This window comes from Lissotriton vulgaris, chromosome 3_1 (assembly GCF_964263255.1).
Source record: "Lissotriton vulgaris chromosome 3_1, aLisVul1.2, whole genome shotgun sequence".
NCBI lineage: Eukaryota > Metazoa > Chordata > Amphibia > Caudata > Salamandridae > Lissotriton > Lissotriton vulgaris.
The window spans coordinates 719,559,074-719,576,466 of record NC_141689.1 but is presented as its reverse complement, the minus strand read 5'-3'; the positions used below and the strand labels follow the sequence as shown (position 1 = coordinate 719,576,466).

The 17,393-nt window shown below is 49.1% G+C and overlaps 1 protein-coding gene across 1 annotated transcript in view; it reads right to left on the bottom strand.

Moving 5' to 3' along the window:
- The window catches only part of FEM1C (fem-1 homolog C), a 97,129-nt gene that overhangs the window by 20,196 nt on the left and 59,540 nt on the right, over positions 1 to 17,393 (bottom strand). The gene's annotated exons all lie outside the window — the stretch shown is intronic.

Below are 17,393 nucleotides of genomic sequence, written 5' to 3'. Positions count from 1 at the left end.
CAAAAGTGTCATTAAAACCATGAAGGTGAGGGACTTGGCCACGGCAGCGACCAAGATGGCCGCAACCGACTGAAGCTCTGCCGGCCGGGCTATTTCGTATTCCATTTGCCCTATGTAGGAGCGACCAGATGCCAACTGACATCCTCCTATGGCTCCCTGACACTGCGGAGCCTGCGGCGGTGTTTTATGTGATCGGCTAAGACCAGGAACAAATGCTCAAGTGATCTGCGCAACGGCCCGATGCGGCCTGGCGGCGTGCCCCGGCGGAGAGCTCGGCCTGAGTGGGTGCGGTGAGTGACTGCCCCGGCAGGTGTCTGGCGCTACCCTGTCCTCCCTACAACGCTGCTCATTGCGGACCCTTCTCCCCCCGCCCCCCCTGCTATGGCTTTCTCTGGGTCCCATTCATGGTGCGGTGCTCATGAGGCCCGATAAGCCTTATGGGCGTGTCCACGCCAGGGTCTAGATTTTTGCTCGCGGCGGGCGAAGTGGCAGGCTAGCAAGGAGGCCCCTACGCCACTCCCCAGAGCTGTGGTGGCGCTGGTTCCAGTCTGGTGCGTTGCCTCTCCCCCGGTTTCCTCCTGCAGCCCATCCCAGCACCTATGTCTTGCCGCGTGGGCGCACTGTTATGCCTTGCTTGCTGCCGAGCGCTGTGATCCGGCAAGATGACGGACTTTTGGCCCTTCATGTACCGCTGCTCCCCGGTGATGTCGTCTTCTGCTGGTGTCTGCGGGGGAACCCCCGAATACTGCGCCCCATTTTCCCACCATCAAGCACACCATCTCAGCCTGCTCTGTCTTCCCACCGCTGAGCTGCACATCTTTCTGTCGTATTGGGGACCAGACGTTCCTCAAACCATTGCAGCCCTTCCCGCTGCCTGTGGGGGACCCTTGCTGATCTCTCCCACTGAAAGGGCCTACCTGACCTACTGTTCCCAGGTATTTTCCCATCGCCGTTTTCACCTGAGACATAACTGGCGTTCTACACTCTATACCTGAGCCAGCCACCACTTGCTTGCCCCTCATTTTGTCGCCTGCTGACCTTTTGGGATGCTTGAGATCCTGCTCGTTCACAACCACGCTACTAACTACTTCTGACATGATGGTGAAGGACCCCAGGCAGAGTAAGTTGCAGTTTGATAAGATTACTGACCTACTGACCTGCTTCAGAGGCTCTGCCGGATGGAGCAGCGGGCCACGACTACTCCGATGACCTCTCCCCTCTGGCACCAGCCATGATAACTGAAATGCGGGCTGGATTTAAAGCGCTGGATAGCCACTTTGATGCTCTGGACAAGAAACTGGCAGACATGGGCACTAAGATCCAGGCACATGACCAATGGCTGGATGTCGTAGAGGTCAGGGTATCTGACATTGAGGACAGTACATCATCCTCCCTGAAAAGGCTAGACAGAATGGAGAAAATACTCAAGGAAGTGGCCATCAAAAATGAAGATTTAGAACCTCTGTGTCACCAAAATATTAACCGAATCATTGGTGTATTGGAGACGAGGCCACTGGGCGTATGGACACCTTTGTGGAACAGTTGCTTACCAATCTGTTGGGTAGGGAGACCATCACACAAGACTTTGTGGTTGAGCGTGCACACAGGTCACTGGGACCTCGGCCAGGCCTCCCCCCGCGGCCCATTGTTGCTCGGCACATGAACTTTAGGGACAGAGATGCTGCTCTGCGCTCAGCTCGCGACATGGGAGACGTTCAGTGGCAGGGCAGCAAACTAGCTTTTTTTCCAGACTTTACCATTATGGTTCAGGAGGCGAGACACAAGTACCAGAGTGTCAAGGCTGCCTTGAAAAATGTAGGCCTCCGGTATGGAATGTTATATCCAGCCAGAATGAGGGTTGATGTGGAAGGTAGGCCTCGCATATTTGATAATCCACAAGACTCACAAGAATTTTGCAAGAACTACAAGAAAAAAAATCGACCTGGTTCTCCAGCTGTGTCACGCCTGACTTCCCCGTCCACCAGTAGATCACAAAACAGTGCTGACCTCTTCTCCCTGCCGGGGACTGGCTGATTACTCCTCCGCTTGGCTGGTTCTATTCTACTGCATCATATTTATGCTCATTTCTTTCTCATGCTTATTCCTACTTTAATTGATGACGTTTCATCCAATGCCCGGCCAGTGTGGCATTGTTACGCCCTATGGTGTATATCACAATGTTCTTTGTTACTATGTTCTATTTGCTGTGTGCCAGTTTGACTCCTGAAATGGATGCATTATGTTCATTGCACAGGTTTTTTGCTTCTGGGGTAATGGTATGCCTCCTCTGTGTTCTTGGGAGGCTGGGGAGAATTTTGATTTGTTTGACTAGTTTTTGTCATTTTTCTGATCGTGTAGCCTGTTGGCGGCAGGCGATAGACATGTATTGCCTTATAATAGGGTCATCCTTCCCTTTATGGTTTTGCTAGGACAACAGCCCGGCCCTTCCAGGCTCTCTTTGATATCTTGGAATGTCAGGGGGTTGAATAACACTAGGAAGCGTAGACAGGTCCTCAACTATGTCACTAGACACCATGCTGATGTAGTGTTCCTTCAAAAGACACATCTGTCCGGCCATGCCTCCATTGCTTGGAGCTGGGGCGCCCACAGATATTTCTTTAATTTCAGCCGATATGCCAGGGGAGTGGCAATATTAATATACAAGTGGGTCCCTTTCTCTTTGCACAAAACTAACTGATTCCGATGGACGCACATTGATTGTTAAGGGTTCCTTAATGGGGCACAAAGTCACATTTGTGGGGATTTACGGCCCGAATAGAGATTCCCCGACCTTTTTTTCATGACCTTCAGATCAGACTTCTGTCCCTTGACCCCGGGCTCTTGATACTTTTCCTTAATTGATGTCGAGCGACGACTTCCCTCTTCTGTCCCGAACTTTACACACTACGGGTTTCATAATACATGGACCAGGAAAGACTATTGGCTGGTATCCCCAGGGGTGGCGGGTTAGCTGGATACCTTATTTGCTCTTCCCTGCACACTTTAGGATCACTCTCCTGTTGTTCTCCGACTTAACATTCCTAGACCAGGTGGCTATGAGTGGCAATGGCGCTTCCCCAGTCATGGGCTGTTGGATCAAGTATTTTGTGAAGAGGTGCGTCTTGCGATTGAAGAGTATTTTGAACTTAACACCGGAACAGTCGACACCTGAGCAGTCCTCTGGGAAGGCTTTAAGGCCTACATCCGAGGAGTCTGTATTGCCAAACATGCTGGAGTCTTGCGCGATCTCCATTCGACCTTAGATCGGATTGAAAAAGACATGGCTGCCGTGGATCGGGAATTATTGCTTTCGGCTTCTGCCTCGTGTGAGGCAAATAGCTTGGCCCTACTACTAGAATTTAGAGAAGTGGCTGAACGGGAGCTACTGTTCCTTAGTAAGCGGTGTTCTGTGCGGCGCTATGGCGAGAGCTTGAGACCGGGAAGGGTATTTGCACAAATGTTGCGCCCTCCACGTGACTCCATCTACATAACGGTGGTGAGAGGGGCGAACAACGAATTACTGCACTCTACTCCTGAGATTTGCGAACACTTCCTCGCCTATTATAAAACATTGTATTCCTCCAAGGTCACCAGCAACCTGCAGGAACAGGGGGAGTATTTGTCTGAAATTGCTTTAGTATATTTGGAAAAATACATGCAAGACTTCTAATGTGTTCCTATTTCCCCAGACAGTATCATTGAGGCCATTGAGGCCCTTCGAGGCTCCTCTGTGCCTGGATTGGATGGCTTTTCAGCTGATTTCTATAAGACGTACAAAGATATTCTAGTCTCGAAACTGGTCACGGTATATGCAGAATCACTCGAGATAGGCATGTTCACCCCAACGTTCAGGAAAGCAGTCATTCTCTTACCTAAGGCAGGTCGCGACCCCTTCTATGCAGCTCCTATAGGCCATTATCTTTACTAAACACAGACTACAAGATCTTAGCCAAAGTTATTGCAATACAATTATCGTTACTAATGGAGTACATTGTTTCTCCAGCGCAATCAGGTTTTGTCCCCCATAGGTTCACCTCCCTTAATCTTTGCACCTTATTCACGGTATTATACAGAATTGACCCTGCCACACCAGCTGCGGCGGTCCTTCTGGATGCTGAGAAAGCATTTGACTCCCTTGAGTGGCCCTTTTTCCTCTCAAGTGATGCGTTGCATGGGTATGCCGGAATGCTTTGCCTCCACAGTCACGCTTTTATATACCAGACCTACCGCCAGATTGCGCCTCAATGGTACCCTTTCTTCACCGGTCGCCTTGTCCCGTGGTACTAGACAGGGATGCTCTCTATCCCAGATATTGTTCATCCTAGCAATGGATCCACTGGTCCACCACTTCCAAGAAAAGCACTTACATCACGGCCTCTAGTTTCAAACGGGACCACTCCTGGTTTCGCTACACGCAGATGATACCATTTTGTATGTAACAATGCCTCATTTGAACTTTGTTGGAAATGGGGGTTGCCCAAGTCTCAAAGGGGGTAGCATGGCATCAAGCGGGCAGGCCAAACTTCGAGGACATGTGAAGCATTCACGCAGTACCCTCAGTCAACACACCAGGCACACTACAAAAGAGGCAGGACACCAATTTGAGTTGGAAAATTAAGCAGTTTAGTATCTCCAACCTGCAAGGCAAAAATGCATTAACAGTGTCATCATAACACGGCGCCAACTGGCACCAGAGCCAAGTACTTCAGAGGGGGATTATTTACAGGGGATAAAAAGGGTTGAGTCCAAAGTCCATGCTGTAAGGGAAAAAGGATGGGTTAAAATTGTCATTAGATCTGGAGCCCAATCTGGCGGGGCCAACTCAGACTCTCATCCTACAGGGAAGGCTGTAATTGCAAAATACCACATTAGCATAGATATATATATCATGCACAATCACGCCAACCCAACCCCTGTGAAAGAAAACATCAGGGCATCATAGTACCTCATAAATAGGAGCACCTGTAATAAAAGGCACAATCACCTGCACGGTGGCACAAAAGCATGCAATTAACCATTAGATAGGAAAGTGGCCTCACCACAAACGTATAAACAGTAACCTAAGAGCCAGGCCTAACCTCAGAGACCATCTGGCAACAGGTAACAATGGCATTCCATTAGGCAGGTCACCTGGCTAGGTGTATCAAACATCAGGCAGAACATACATCGCCTAGCATTAACATCAGGTAGGGGCCCTCCTCATAGATAAGGAACACCTGTACAGAAACGGGTAGGCTCCCTCTACCATCAACCTAGGGCAACCCTCCTCGGGGCATACTTATAGAAGTGGGAGGTCAGGTCTAAAACACTTCAGGGAAAATTAGGCAACAAGCAAGAAGATGCATTCCAATGGGCCTCTCACTTGGCTGTGCATGACAACCCTTTCCCTGGGGACCACTACAACCTTCTACCTTCCTCCTGTGATCCTTAGGATGAGCAGGGGCTTCTATAAGCAGTTCAGTACGCCTCCCTGGTATCCTGGGGCTCTGAGGCAGCAGTCACCAACAGCCTTTATTTGATTTCTAGGCACTTGGGCCCCACTTAGTCAATAGAGGCAGGGTAGAAGGCGGACACCGACCCTGTGTCCCGTTGCCCTCTCTACCCCCCACACCATATACAGTTGCCCACACTCACCGGGCTGTCCAGGGCCTCCTTCGCGGTAGGGCAGGCACCGACAATGTGCCTCGAGGCCCGGGCTTTGCTGACCCCCACGGGGCTCCCTCGTGGCTACTGTCCTTCTCCCCTTCGGTCTCCTCGGACCGGCACGGTGCTAGGGGCTCTCCTCTGTGGAGGGACAGGCATCGATAGAGTGCCTTTCTGCCCCCTCGTCTCTCACAACAACCGGGCCCCTCCTTCCTCACAGGGGGCCCGGGACTTACATGCAGCCTCCGCGTGGTGCTAGGCCCAGACGGGGCTCCCTCCTTCCTCACGGGAGCCTCAGATCAGGAGGCGGGGCTGGCACCGACAGTGTGCCCCGGCCCCGCCTACCTCACCGGCCCCTCGCGTGGGGGCACAGACCGGCGGGGTGGCCTCCCGCTCCGGGTGCTTCTCTCGGGGCTCCGCAACAAAGCTTCACCCGGGTCCCCCTCCTACCTCACGGGGACCCGGGGCTCCGACTCGACCTCCTCCTGCCTTTCCGGCCGCCCGGGCCGGCAACCAATCCCTTCGTGGTGTTGGCGGGGGCGGGCCAATGACGCAGCCGGGCGCCCCGTCACATGACGTGAGTGCCGCGGCCCCTTCCTTACTTCGGCTGCCCTCTCCTGGTACCGGGGGCCGCCGCAACGACGCCGAACACGGCGGGGGTCTCTTTGGCGGCGCCGGGCTGCGGCGGTGACGGTGGCATCAATAAGGTGTAGGCTCCCTTCTAATTATTTATATAGCGACAGAAGCGCGCCTCCTCAAACAGCGCTATTCACAGCACACTGCTCTTTGCCACAGTCTCCTCAGGAAACAGCGTTTTCCACCGCGCACTACTACTCAAACCCCAGCGCTATTCACAGCGCACTGCTCCTTGCGCCCACACGGCAGTTCTGGGGCAGATTAGCGCTTCCAGATTATAGCGCTTCCTAGGGGGACACAGCAGGCCCTCAGAACAACGCGTTTTTCTTCCCACAGCGCTGGGTAGGCAGTCCAGGGCTTCTAAGGACACGCAGCTCCTCCCAGTCCAACGCTTAAGGCAATGCAGCAGCAGCACTTCCAAAGGGGGCCAGAGCTTCCTGGGGGCACCAACCTCCCCAAACAGCGTCTGACAGGCGCACCTCACGGAGGGGGGGTGAACAGTTCCACAGCCAGCCCCAGGGGCACACTCCTCACCTCCTGGGGGGTTCAAGCCCACAGCATTCCTCCTCATGTGGGCACCTCTTTCCCTCAGCGCTGGAGTAACTCCCGGTTCCCACAGTGTCAGGGACCTGGGTAGGGGCCCTCCCTTGTCAGGGGCCCATGGGGACAGCAGCGGGGGGGTTTATAGGGGTGCAGGGCCCAGCTCACAGGCCCATGTGGCGGTAGCACCTCACAGCAGGTCCCCTCCCTTCCTTGTCCCTGCGCTGCCCCTATTTATACCCTCCTCCCAGGCAGTGCCAGGACCTTCTAGAATGTTGGCACATCTAGCCTAAACTGGTTCTAGGGGACGGGGTGAGCACCCTGGGTGCCAGGCTTTCCCTCCAAAAGCTAGGGGTAGCTGGGTAGTATTATCTAGACCGCTGACCTATGTTAGTCCAGTGGCAAAACCCATGGCCATGGCATCCATTTTAAAAGCAATACATTTCAGTCAGGTGCAGTTTTAAAATGGGGGTTTTTTACAAGTGCTCACATTATGTCAGGTAATTACATTTTTCAAAAGGGGTCTCACACCACTCATGGCCTATACAGGTTTAATCCCATGGGGGAGACATCCTAGGTAAGGGGGTCAAAAGCGAAAAATTTTGGGGGAAAAAGGCCAAGTCCAACAAACTTGGAACCCTTGATCTTGGAAATTGCATGATTTGGCAAGTTCTTCGGGCTTTGCATCAATTGGCATAAATCAGTCATATTCCCGCTCACGGCTAGCACATCGGCCTGGCCCTGCGAGTTCCCACTTGAATGGTGCAATGACGCGGTTAAATATCTAGGAATATATGTACATCTCGACACCGCTACCATCATTAGTCTGAACCAGGGCAGAGCCATCGGCTCCCTAGAGTCGCAAATTACACAATGGTTGCGCCTGCCCTTATGGATGGCTGGTAGAGTCGCCATTATCAAAAAGGTTGTCCTCCCCCGGTTCTTGTATCTTTTTAACAAGATCCCCATTCCCCTCAGAAACCTTTTTTACACAACTACATACATTATTATTGCACCTTGTTTGGGCGGATAAAACGCCTCAGGTTTGTTGGCAAACCTTGACTTGCCGTATGAAAGAGGGGGCTTTGGAGATCCTGATTTCTATTTCTATTTATATTATCTCGAAGCGCAATGCTGTTATGCACGTTTGGTTTCATCCTGACGTATGCATTCCCTATTCTAAACCGGAAGCAGACTTGGTGCGCCCCCGTCTATTGTCTAACATTCTACCTACGGGATTCAAACGAAACCACCGGTGACATCCAAACAGGCTCCACAAACGTGCTGGGCGTGGGTAAAGCTGCAACAGTTACTCGGGCTCGACACGCTCTATTCTCCGGCGCTGCCCCTGCCCAACCCTTCTTTGTTTCCAATCACTGGTGAAGTCCTAGTCCAACGTACACTGGCAAACTTTCACATCAACATAGTGGGTGATCTGTTCCCAGAGGGTCACGCTTTCTCGGTGTCAGAGGAGGCCCGCTTTGCAGACCGTTCCTTCATGGACACCTTTGTGATGAAACTAGTTTATTCCATGCTCCGCGCTACTTCTTCCTCGTTCCCTGCCGCCCCTGACCCTGCTCCGCCACTGACACTGCTAATACAGAGTCCCACCGGTGCACACTTGGTTTCAAAAATCTACAAACAATGCGGGACATATAAGCCCATATCTGACGTTAAGGTTAGAGCTGCCTGGGAGGATGATTTGGGTAGGCCTATCACCGACGAACAATGGGAATGGTGTTGCAGGGCCACCAAGGAGGTTTCCTAAAACAATAAACACAAGTTGCTTTATTTTAAATTCCTTCGTAGGATATATCATACTCCTGCCCGCTCCCATAGAATCGACCCTAACAGGCCCCATCACTGCCCGAAATGCCTGGCTCCATTTGCTGACTTCATCCACCTCGCCTGGACCTGCCCAAAATACACCAATATTTGGTTCTAATACACACCACGCTGGGAAAATCTTATCCATGCACCTGATACCCACCCCAGAAATCGCATTATTGGGCTATGTGGCAAACTTCCCCCGAAAGTTCAGGAGGATAGCAGCTCTGGGCCTGCTATTGGCTAAATGTGAAATTGCTCTTTTATGGGGCAGCAAAAAATCTCCTTCACTGCAGTATTGGCTTCGCAGCTCAGCTTACTGCAATGTTAACTGCAAAGAATACTCCTCCTTGATTCCCAGTGCCTCCCGCCCTATAGATATCTGGGGGCCTTACTGAGAGTACATTGATAAGAAGCGGACAGAGCGGGACACACCAGTGTCTAGTGGCATTACACCTGAGGGTATTGGTTGAATGCCAACTCCTGCTAAGATGCTACATACCTCTTTAAACCCGACGCCCACTGCTATTGCCTAGATAACTTATAAAGGTGCAATGTGTTCACTGCTATGATTTATATGTCCTCCGATACTGTGCTTCTATGATTTGCAAACTGTCTGCACACCCCGACATCTTACTGCACTGTATTTCATGCTCACTACCAGATCTGTGACCATTGTATGTGATGCAATCTCTTTGTTAATGTACATGATCTGCTGCCATCATTTATGCGAACTGCACTGAAATGTTTAATTTCATTCTCCATGCGAAAACTGAAAATAAAGGTTTAAAAAAAAAAAAACGTAAAAAAAGGTAATAATTTCAGAAATGTAGTCCCATTTCACGTTTTGCTTAGTCTTCAATTCCCAAGAGCATTTGTTTTATTCCAGATTTTAGGTTCCTGTAGTTTTGCTCAAGCACCATACGAGTGACTCTTGTATCGTGCATACTGCTAATTAAAATTCATCTAGGTTGATGGCTATTCATAACAGGGAACAAATGAACGCTCTGGAGTGGAGGCTAACGTGAACGTACAGCCAGTTTTACCAATGTCCCCTTCAGTGGGTCAAAGAAGTATTCAGATTACATGCTTGGCCTCTCTCCGTAGCACACGGAACAATAGTCACATACGGGTCAAGTACAATTATTGTTTATGTTAATGTGTGAGCGTAGTATACACAGCTATTAACAGACAGACTAACGAAGGAAAAAATTTGCGAGTGTGTGAGAGAGGAGCTAGGATGATGGGAAGGGCACAGAAAGAAGTACAGTAGAGCAGAGTGAAAAAAAATAGTGATAAAGATAGAGATGATGGATTTCAGAAAGATTAAAAAATTATGTAAATAAAATAGGGAGACTGCAGAGGAATGTGGTGTTTACGGGAAAACGAGAGTGACGGCTACACTCTGAAGACCAGTTGACAGACCATAGTAATGTTTAATTCAGTCTCTTATTTCGAAATGTAAACACTGTCAATTATAATTATTGACCTAAGAAAATCATTGTCGTTACTCATTGATCTCATACTGCGGGCAAGCACTGGAAAAGCCAATAGGTCTGGCCTGTTTAGCCGAATTTAATTGTGTCACACGTCTGGATGCAATACCAGAAAGAAAACTGAGGGATCCAAATGCTTGTCATGAGGCATACTATGTACCACACTCCTTTTTGAATTCCTCACCTACTCAACCTTTTCCATCGCCCTTAAGCTTACCTTCAATGTGTCCTGCTTCACATGCCGCCCTCCCAAAATGAAGTTATGAACAAGCATTGGCAATGCTAATAAGCCGAACTTATATAACAAGCATTTGCAATGCAATAGGTCTCGCATTATTTAAGTTTGAGCTATTAGCATTGTAAATGGCAATTGTTTTTTGCTTTGTGCTATAGTTTTTTTTTACATAAAAAGCTACATATAAAATATGTTTTATTAAAGTTATTTATGCAGTATCTAAATGTTGTTTGCATAAAAGAGTACAATAATATCTTAGTAAAAAAGTCAAATATTTTAATGGTAATTCACCAAACGTTCATTTATGTGTTGGTTTTGAAAATAGCTAAATTAATAGCTTTGTCATTTACAATGTCAATAGTTATAACTTTCGCAAATGTGACACCTATAGCATTTGTAATGCAACATTTGTATTTACGTGACTTAGATGTATTGATATTACAAATAACAATGGCTTTTAATTTTTTTTAATACTTAATAAAAGTGATTGTAATTTATAATGGCAATAGCTTAAACTTTTGTAAATAACTTTTGTGAAGATTATGTTCAGTGTATTTTATTGTAACGAAATCCAAGAACAGAAGTGAAATATTAACATCTTTTTGTGACATTTGTAATAAAGCTTGAAACATTGAGAGAACATATTTGTGCTGTGGTGGTGCTGAGTGATGCTGTGGTGGTGCTGAATGGGGCTGTGGTGATGCTCAGTGGTGCTGTGGTGGTGCTGTGGTGGTGCTGAGTGATGCTGAGTGATGCTGTGGTGGTGTTGAGTGGTGCTGTGGTGGTGTTGAGTGGTGCTGTGGTGGTTCTGAGTGATAATGTGGTGGTGCTGAGTGACTGTACTCACTGTCACTCTGCACTCACTGTCACTCTGCACTCACTGTCACTCTGCACTCACTGTCACTCTGCACTCACTGTCACTCTGCACTCACTGTCACTCTGCACTCACTGTCACTCTGCACTCACTGTCACTCTGCACTCACTGTCACTCTGCACTCACTGTCACTCTGCACTCACTGTCACTCTGCACTCACTGTCACTCTGCACTCACTGTCACTCTGCACGCACTCTGCACTCACTGTCACTCTGCACGCACTCACTGTCACTCTGCACGCACTCTGCACTTACTGTCACTCTGCACGCACTCTGCACTTACTGTCACTCTGCACGCACTCTGCACTTACTGTCACTCTGCACGCACTGTCACTCTGCATTTACTGTCACTCTGCACGCACTCTGCATTTACTGTCACTCTGCACGCACTCTGCACTCACTGTCACTCTGCACTCACTGTCACTCTGCACTCACTGTCACTCTGCACTCACTGTCACTCTGCACTCACTGTCACTCTGCACTCACTGTCACTCTGCACTCACTGTCACTCTGCACTCACTGTCACTCTGCACTCACTGTCACTCTGCACTCACTGTCACTCTGCACTCACTGTCACTCTGCACTCACTGTCACTCTGCACTCACTGTCACTCTGCACTCACTCTGCACTCACTGTCACTCGGCACTCACTGTCACTCTGCACTCACTGTCACTCTGCACTCACTGTCACTCTGCACGCACTGTCACTCTGCACGCACTGTCACTCTGCACGCACTGTCACTCTGCACGCACTGTCACTCTGCACGCACTGTCACTCTGCACGCACTGTCACTCTGCACGCACTGTCACTCTGCACGCACTGTCACTCTGCACGCACTGTCACTCTGCACGCACTGTCACTCTGCACGCACTGTCACTCTGCACGCACTGGGGAGTGGGTGGGGTGCAAATGAATGCTGAAATAAACAATAGAGGAAAATCAGGAAATGTACTTGCTGGATTGGCTAGAATGTCAATTTATACGTATCTGAGGCTTTCGACACACAACAAATCGAGTGTAACACCTGCCTCGATTTTGAGGAAAGTTACTGTGTATGAAAAACTGACACTTGCAAAAAAGCTAATCCTGAAATGATACCACTGACTGACTGCACTGGACTCTACGGAAGAACTGACAGTGGTAACATAACGTTTTATAAAACTTAAGAATTCATACATATTTGTGTGCATTCATCAGAAGTTATTTCATATAGGTCCCGACTGCCACAGCTTGTGCGCAGTAAAAATTCAACAGTCTAGAAAACAAAACCCATAAAAGGTAAAACTGCATTATATTGTAATTGTTTTTTGTAAAGGTGTATATAATATATATATATATATTTTTTTTTTAAAGAGCCTTGTATGCTATAATGTAAATGGGACAAACCATGTTGGGTTTTTATCAGGTGGAAGGGTTTATTTTCCATGGGGCAGGGATGGCAAGCACTTTGGTCGAGTACATTAGATCCTGTATACCTGACCCTTATGATCCAGGCTAGACTATAAATCAGTACACTCACCATCTCTAGAGGCAATAACAATGTTGTGTGTAGACTGCAACTTAACGAATAATAAACATACAAAATATGTAAACCTCAGTACAACAGCAGCTGTCATTTAAAATCAGTGCTCATTCACACTTGTGGTAATCAGCTCTGCAATGAAGAGTTGCAATTTATCATGGCATTAAATTAATGCCAAATGCCGTACTGTACCATGAATACAGATTACTACCGGCTATCCGCGGTGCCAAACAAGGGAACCACTTTTTTTTACTGCAGACATGCAGCAGTGCCTCAACCCACTGAGCAATTTCACGGGTGGGTTGTGTCTGATGATCTGTGGTTACGGCAGGGTTAATATTACACGGCACAGCAGCTCGGAATGTATCAACCTGGGGAGGATGAAAGCTTCCTCTGGCGAGGCAAACCTTGTGCGGCAGGCACACGAACCCACCGAACTATCCTGCTGGCAGTGTCAGTAAATGGCTGCCACGTGCGCTACGCACTTGTGACTTGGACAGACTTTCTGCTTTTACACAAGTCTGGCGGCCTGGGGGCTGCGTCCTGGAGAGTGGGGGCAGAAGAGGAGTGTGGGGGCGGGGGCGCGAACACAGGCACCCCCCACATGATTATCGCACCCCGCCTGAATGTAGCAGCTCACACAGATGGCATTCATTATCCGTCTATCAATCCACTCACGAGACCGAGAACTTGTGCTCCGTGAATTTCTTGGACCCGGGATCGAGAAGGATCGACAAGGCCATTCGCTGCTGTTAGTCTGCTATCCCACATGACCGCCCTTTACCACCAGGTTCTTAAATGGAAGTTAGACCGATTGCCTTCTCTGCAGCGTTTCGTCAGCAAGCGAGTTGTAACAAGCTGCATGTGAATACAACAAGCACTGCCATGGTGATAAACATCAAAAAGCACCAAATACTCACAATCGAGGAACTTACATTTCAGGATGGCACAGTGTTTAATTTCCTGCTTACAAGAACAAGTAAATGAGATATCTGATGTTCTCACATTCAATAATGTGACATTATTACAGGGGGTTAGGCACACCGTAACAGACTGCTATTGCAACACATAAACCCACTGAAAACCCTCACCCACCCTCCGTATCCCCGCCGAAAAACCTACATCCAGGCACTAAAGTGAGCGTGGGTGTCCTCAACTTGGGAGGGGGGAGGCTATGCGCGCTTAATGTGCGAGTGTAGAGGTGGCATGTGAGTGCAAGGGGCGCCAGTACGTGGTAAGTGTGGGGTGTAATTAAATATAATGAAATGCGAACAAACTCCAAGTTGTCGTCCTCCTGCTGGGCTCTCACCTCCCTATACCACGCAAACAGCCCATCCCCCTGCTCAAGCCGCCGGCCTCTCCTTGGAACAAGCATGACGCGTGCTGCAGTCCGCCGCCGGCCTGTACCAGGAAGTCAGGCAGGCCGGGCGGGACAACCGGAAACAGGAAGTAGGAGGGCGGGAGCCTACCCCGCCTCCCACGGAAGAGCCGCGATTGCTTTGAGCACCGGAGCAGGCAGGAGCCTACCCTGCGCCCCGGTGCCGAAGAAGGGAAGAAGAGTCTTGCTGCCGGTGGGAGCCGCTGCACTGAGGATGCCGGTGAGTGGGGCGTCGCCTTGTTGGGGGGGGGCGGGGGGCATCTGTGTGCGCGCGCGCGGCGGCGGACTGTGTATGTGTGTGAGCGTGCATGTATGTATGTGTCCTGGAGTCTGTGTGTATGCGTGTGTGTGACGGGGGGGGGGGGTTGCCTGTCTGGGTGCCTGCGTGTCTGTGTAAGTGTAAATGCGTGTGCGTGTGTGTGGAGCCGAGAGGAGAGGGGCTGGTGTGTGTGGAGGGGTCTCTGTGTATGCGTGTAGGTGACGGGGGTGTGCCTGTGTATGCGTGTGTATGTGCGCATGCGTGAGTGCTGTGTATGCGTGTGGCTGTGATGTGCGCATGCGTGAATGTTGACGCGCGTGCACGCAGCTCAATCCACGCTCGTCACAGTTTTGTGTCCCTCATTCCCCCGTGTCAGCCGACTATAAGTCTCCGCCCTGGACGCATCCTTCGGATGCGAATTCCAGGGCGAGACCTAAAAACTGGCATTTCAGTTACAAGTCAAGTTAGATATTCAATGCCTAAAAAGCCCTGGAACCCCTGATGATAAAAGTCCGCACCATGGTGGATACCATGGGGATAATCCGACTCAATACCCGCCATATCATTTCAGCATATGCAGACGACATCTTATTATTCCTGCGCACCATGGAAGGTTCACTAGAACGGGTATCTGAAGTATTTGAGGGGTTTAGAAAGATATCGGGCCTCACGATCAACGCGTCTAAGTCCTACGGGTATAGTTTTCGCATATACAGTTCGCCCCCTACCAATTCCAAATAGCGCCAGTAACTTTCAAATACTTGGGAATACAAATTTACAGAAATACCCAAGATCTATTTGAGGGCAACCTGGGCAGAGCACTTAATGCGCTAAAGCCACAAATACGTTTTTAGATCACATTACCATTGTCGGTCGCAGGCAGAGTGGCGATCTCGAAAATGGTGGTCCTGCCCAGACTGATATACTACTTCACGAATGTGCCTGTGCTAGTGACCAAGGCTTTCTTTCAGCAACTGAACGCACTGGTGACTGAATTGGTTTGGGGTACGGGCAGACAATGTATAAGTTTAGCTAAACTGCAACTGCCGGCGGAGGACTGGAAGTGCCTGACATAATGGCGTATGGATACGCTTGCCAGCTTCAACGGCTGGCAGGTCGTAACCTGCATGAATTGAACATGTCAGAGGAGGACAGGAGCAGGTGCCACGTACACCGATTGTTGCTCCCTAAGGCGAAAATACCAGAGTCAGCCCCCCCCCCCCCCTACTCAAACTTGCAATACAGCAGTGGAGGGCAGCGATACGGTACAATGGCAATCAGGCCTATGCACCCACGATACCTCGTCTGGGCATCCCCTTTGGAACCGGAACGCTCACAGAACGCAAGCTGAGCTCATGGCACGAGGCTGGGGTAACACAAGTGGGGGACTTTTTCTCGGAGGGTAGACTTTTAACACATGCAGACTTTATGTAACTACACCAGGCACTGAGGTCGATGTTCCTATTACATGCACAAGTCGTGCACTATATTTACACACACTGGGCTAAAGATGGCGTGGAACCGGAAGCGACGGCCCTACTCACTACGCAATACCTCATGGGTTCAGGCAGTCACTTGACAAAGTGGATCACCAAGGGTATTAGGACAAGCAAAGATATTCCGCTGCACTCACTCCGTACACGCTGGGAGGGGGATACGGGCGGAGACATTAGCGATAAGGACTGGGCGAGGATACTACAGCTCCCCAAGAAGGTGTCACGAAACCCTAAATTCAAATTTATCCAACTCATGATCGTACATAGAGCATACCCAACGCCTCACAGAATACAAGCCATGTTCCCCGAGGCGTCCAATCAATGCCCCAGATGTCAACATGAGGACACGGGTATACTTCACATGTTCTGGGAATGCCCCAAGTTGGGATATTACTGGTCCACAATCCATCACATCCTAGCGGGAGTTGCCCCGGGAAGACCCTATGAATCGGTACTATACATCATTCTGGGGCTGGGACACAAAGAGAAGAGAAGTGTGGTCACTAAATTTATAGAACTAGCACTGTTATTAGCAAAGAGGATGATAGCCATGAAATGGAAGTCGGTGAAACCGCAGAGTGTGGAGTCTTGGAGTAATGAGGTGGTGAGATGGGGAAAGGCGGAAGAACAGGAGCTACAAAGGGAGGAGCGAAGAGGCCTACGAAAACTGCCGATTTCCTTAGACTGGAACTAGAGGATGTTGGAGTTTGAAAGGAGTGCAGAGGCGCACATCCAGTAAATTCCTGTACTGATGTTGAATGGGATAGAGAATGGAGAGTGCATGAGGGGTCACGTACGCGGCAGATAGATCAAGAGGCGCAGGAGATTGCATGCACGGAGTGCAGGCCGCAAGATTGGAACATATAGCATCTTGCAAAACCATGGTGCAGAGGAAGTGACAAGACGAATGGTCATTATGACCCGAAAAGTTACAGAATGGACATTGCTCGCAAGTAAAACGCCCTGTATCACATTAAAGTGCCGGGGGGAGAGGGAGGGGGTTAGTTAACGCAAGTTGGACAAGAAAGAAATTAATCACTAATAATTTTACGGTCATGGAGAGGAGGGTCGCTACTGAGGAAAAGGGAAAAAAGTGATAGTTGGTCAGTCTGTAATGGCACCATATGATAATATGTAAATAATTGATGAAGACATGGATGTGCGTATAAATGTGCCCTTGATATGACAAATATTTTCAAAAAAAAGATATTCAATGCCTAATTCATACGTGCATTCTTACTTATCACTGCTTTCATTCCTTTATTCATCAACCAATCAATTCATTGTTTCATTCATACACAGGAAACCACAGAAACTCAACAAGCATATGCGAGATAAATTAAAAGAACAAAAGTAGAAAAATACTACTATATAAACCTAACAGGCATGTGTTTTTAATTAGGAATAAGTAAATAAAAAAAATCATAAGTTTGTGGCCATTTTGGGATGTTTTGTGAAAAGTGAATGATTGCTGTAGCAATCCAAGAG